The 5,014-nt window shown below is 41.8% G+C and overlaps 1 pseudogene; it reads right to left on the bottom strand.

The window, feature by feature from the left end:
• Nucleotides 1–2,910: 2,910 nt before the first annotated feature.
• On the bottom strand, nt 2,911–4,350 carry LOC116763340 (annotated as a pseudogene).
• Nucleotides 4,351–5,014: the final 664 nt, after the last annotated feature.

The following is a 5,014-nucleotide window of genomic DNA, read 5'->3' as shown; positions in this document are numbered from 1 at the left end:
AGAGGAAATAAAAAATACCTAGAAACAAATGAAAAAAAACAAATGATGATCCAAAACTTTTAGGACAAAGCAAAAGCAGTTCTAAGAGGAAAGTTTATAGCAATACAATATTACCTCAGGAAATAAGAAAAATCTCAAATAAACAACCTAGCCATACACCTAAAGCAACTAGAGAAAGAAGAACAAACAAAACCCAGAGTTAGTAGAAGGAAATAAATCATAATGATGAGAACAGAAATAAATGAAATAGAGACGAAGAAAACAATAGAAAAGATCAATGAAACTAAAACCTGGTTCTTTGAAAAGATACACAAAATTGATAAACCTTTAGCCAGCCTCATCAAGAAAAAAGGAATAGTGCTCAAATCAATAAAATTAGAAATGAAAAAGGAGAAGTTACAAGACACCCCAGAAATATAAAGGGTCATAAGAGGCTACTACAAGCAACTATATGCCAATAAAATGGACAACCTATAAGAAATGGACAAATTCTTACAAAGGTACAATCTTCCAAGACTGAATCAGGAAGAAATAGAAAATATGAACAAACCAATCACAAGTACTGAGATTGAAACTGTGATTTTAAAACACCCAACAAACAAAAGTCCAGGAACAAATGGCTTCACAGGCAAATTCTATCAAACATTTAGATAAGAGTTAACACCTATACTTCTGAAACTATTTCAAAAAATTGCAGAAAAAGGAACATTTTCAAACTCTTTCTATGAGTCCACCATCACCCTGATACCAAAACCAGACAAAAATGCCAGAAAAAAAAAAGGAAATTTACAGGGCAATATCACTGATGAACGTAGATGCAAAAATCCTCAACAAAATACTAGCAAACCAATCCAACAATATAGTAAAAGGATCATACACCATGATCAAGTAGGATTTATCCCAGGGATGCAAGGATTTTTCAATATCCACAAATCAATCAGTGTAATACATCACATTAACAAATTGAAGAATAAAAACCATATGACCATCTCAATAGATTCAGAAAAAGCTTTTGCCAAAATTCAACATGCATTTATGATAAAAACTCTCCATAAAGTGGGCATAGGTAAGTTCCCTACCTCAACATAATAAAGGCAATATATGACAAACCCACAGTTAACATCATACTCAATGGTGAAAAGCTGAACTCTTTCCTCTAAGATCAGGAAAAAGACAAGGATGTCCACACTTACCATTTTATTCAACATAGTTTGGGAAGTCCTAACCATGTCAATCAGAGAAGAGAAAGAAATAAAAAGATTCCAAATTGGAAAAGAAGTAAAACTGTCACTGTTTACAGATGACATGATACATAGAGAATTCTAAAGATGCTACCAGAAAACTACTAGAGCTCATCAATGAATTCAGTAAAGTTGCAGGATACAAAATTAACACAGAGAAATCTCTTGCATTTCTATACATTAACAACGAAAGATCAGAAAGAGAAATTAAGGAAACAAATACCATTTACCATTGCATCAAAAAGAATAAAATACCTATGAATAAACCTACCTAAGGAGGCAAAAGACCCATACTCTGAAAACTATAAGACACTGATGAAAAAAATCAAAGATGACACAAACAGATGGAAAAATATACCATGTTCTTGGATTGGAAGAATCAATATCATCAAAATGACTATACTACCCAAGGCAATCTACAGATTCAATGCAATCCCTATCAAATTACCAACAGAATTTTTCACAGAACTAGAACAAAAAATTTTACAATTTGTATGGAAACAAAAAAGACCCTGAATAGACAAAGCAATCCTGAGAAAGAAAAATGGAGCTGGAAGAATCAGGCTCCCTGACTTCAGACTCTACTATAAAGCTACAGTAATCAAAACAGTATGGTACTGGCACAGGGACAGAAATATCGATTAATGGAAGGGTGTAGAAAGCCCAGAAATAAACCCACTCACCTATGGTCAATTAATCTACAACAAAGGAGAAAAGAATATACAATGGAGAAAAGACAGTCTCTTCAATAAGTGGTGCTGGAAAAACTGGACAGCTACATGTAAAAGAATGAAATTAGGACATTCTCTAACTCCATACATAAAAATAAATTCAAAATGGATTAAAGACCTAAATGTAAGACCAGATACTATAAAACTCTTAGAGGAAAATATAGGCAGAACATTTTGACATAAATTGCAGTGAGATCATTTTTTTAAAATTTATATTACATGTTTATTAAGACAAGGAACTATATATAAAAAAAATTCTGCTTAAGGCATATTTGGAGATAAACCATTGTACAAATTATTGCCCAACTGAAACCACAGTGCATAAAAGACTCTCCGCCTAAAAAGGTTAAAGTAAACCAGGTGCATTTACCTGACTTAGGTTATAAATGTAGACTCGAAGACAAAAATAGATTTTCTCATCAAAGTATGCAGCAGTTTGAAAATTTTGGCCTCATTTGGCACCTTTAGAACCAAGACTCACCAAGCACCATTGTTTAGGCTATTAAAACACATTTTCTGTACCTGATTTTCTTCTTCTTCTTCTAAGATCGTAATAACGGCTTTTAGAAGAGAATACCAGGTGATCTTTATGCTTATATTGCATTGAAACAATTCAAGGCTTTCTGGTCTTCCCTCCCCCACACTCACTGATCTAATTTATACCCTGATATCCACCACTTCCAGTCGCCCCCTTGGTGTTTTCGAAGTCCAGGAATATATATTCAAGTTGGATTTAGAATTGGAATGATAGAAGATCCAGTCACAGACCCCATCTGTTCTTTGTTGTTTGGTTTCCTCAGGTCTCCTGATTATCCATTCACAAGTTCACTCGTTGGGAACTTGACCATGATTGTAGTGCTTTCCAGCTAGGTTCCTTCCCGCACCAGAAAGACAGTGTGAAAGGTAAAAAATACTGAATTATCTTCTGGCAAGGTGGGTCATACCCACTGTTTTGGGATTTTAAAGTGCCTCTTCACGTGTAAGGCGAAGTGGTCCAAACTCACAAATGCTGGGTCGCACTTCTGGCACTGGAAGGGGTGGTGCCTGGTGTGTTGGCGGTAGTGCCTGGTCAGTTCATCTCAGAGGGCAGATTTCTACTTACGGCCGTCCCAGTCACTGTGGTAAGGTTTCTCACCTGGGTAGGCTCACAGGTGTGTGCCTTGAGATGAGAACTCTTCCTGTAGGTTTTGCCGCAGCCTGCATGATCCCAGGTGTGAGTGGCCATCCTTTTCTGGGGCCACGACGTTCTTCCCTCTTTGGCTCAGGTTCCTCCCACATGCAGGAACTGGGTGGCATGGGCTCTTGGTAATGGAGCGGTGGGACCTGTGGCTGTATCTGGTAGGGCAGGAAGGGAGGGTAGTTGGGTGGGGATGGAAGCCTGGGGTAGCGGCAGGGCAGGATGACTGCTGCTCAGCAGTTCCTCGGCACCCAGGGTTGGGGTACTCCTGCTGGGGAGCTGCGACCCCAGGGGAAAGTCATGCGCCAGCAGCCGGTGGCCATTGCTGAGAGGGGGTCCAGTGACCAAGTGGGCCTCTAGGGTCAGACCGACAGGATGCATGAGGAGACAGCCTCACGCTTGATCTTGGGGCACAAGCGGGGCGGCCCACCACTGTAGGGTGCCGCCACCACCAAGTGGCTGCCATCCAGGCTGCCTTTGCTAACACAGATGATCAGGGGCACTCAGCAACACCTTCAACACAAACTTGCCCATCAAGGTGCTCATCAAGCCACCTGGCGGCTACGGTTGCTACCATGGAGTGTACACTGGGTACAATTCGGGCCACAGGAGCTCAGCCACGCAGCAGCCAGAGGGGTTCACGTGGTTGATGTCTGCTAGGTTGAAGGGAGCTGTTGCAGGGGGTGCAGATTCCCAGCCATGGAGCAGGCCACCGCCCTTGCTGCCTGGCTCCAAGCCTGGGTTGCCCCCAGCCTGGTCTGGACAGCTGAAGCTGCAGGTGGAGGGTGCACAGGCAGGACCGCTGCTCGAAGGGGAGGATGAGGATGAGGCTGATGCCAACGACACGGTGGAAACCACTGGCTCATGATGTTGGAGAGATTAAAGTCCAGGTCCAGGAGATCACTGAACTCCTCCGTCTCCCTCCAGGGCAGGAGAGCCGGGTTGCTCTGTCGCAAGCCGCGCTGACTCTGCCACTCTGCAAGTCGGTGGCCACGGTCGCCGCCGCCAGGTCGTAGGGGCAGACGGGAAGCCCCGGGGGGAAGTCACTTCACGTGGGAGAGCTCCCCCACCCACGGTTATTTAGGACATCTGCTGGACGCAGAGTCTTCCCCCTTCCCTGGGGGCCGGACGCGACAGTGGAGAAGGATGGGAACAGTGCGTCGCTGACAGCCAAATCAGACTCGCCAGGTGGCTGCCTCATTAATGTGGGTGCCCAGAAGGTCCTCAGGAGTCCGAAGCAGTGGGGGTGCCTGAACACCAAAGTCAACAAAGAGGAAAAAAGGCTTAGAAACAAGGCCAAAACCAAAAACCCCAAATTGCCCGAGATCCTTCTTTGGATTAAATATAAAGGGAAAATTACTTTTAAAAAAAAGTTCCTTTGTATACAAAAGTTCTTAGAAAAGTTGTAAACCCATAAAAATAGATAATCAGCAAGATGAGGAAGTAGGTCTGATGGCCGGGCTGTGCTCTCTTCCACTCAGCAGCATCCACACCACACCCTGTCTCCCATGTGGAGGAGGGATATATTAGGAGTTGGGGATTGACATCTACACACTACTATCTATAAAATGGATAATCAACAAAGACCTACTATAAAGCACAGGGAATGCTACTCAATATTCTGTGATAATCTACATGGGGAAAGAATCTGAAAAAGAATGAATATATGTATATGTATAACTGAATCACTTTGCTGTGCACCGGAAACTAGCACAACATTTTGTAAATCAACTATACTCCAACATAAAATTAAAAATATGAAAATGGGGGCATAGAGAAATGAATAAATTGTTGGCATTCTTTCTTTAAAAAGCAGTTCTTTCAATTGTATTTATTTGATCTTTCTTTATTTGATGATATCTTAT

This window comes from Phocoena sinus, chromosome 12, assembly GCF_008692025.1.
Source record: "Phocoena sinus isolate mPhoSin1 chromosome 12, mPhoSin1.pri, whole genome shotgun sequence".
Taxonomy (NCBI): domain Eukaryota; kingdom Metazoa; phylum Chordata; class Mammalia; order Artiodactyla; family Phocoenidae; genus Phocoena; species Phocoena sinus.
Note: the sequence above shows the minus strand (reverse complement) of the source record. Positions and strands in the feature narration are given on the sequence as shown.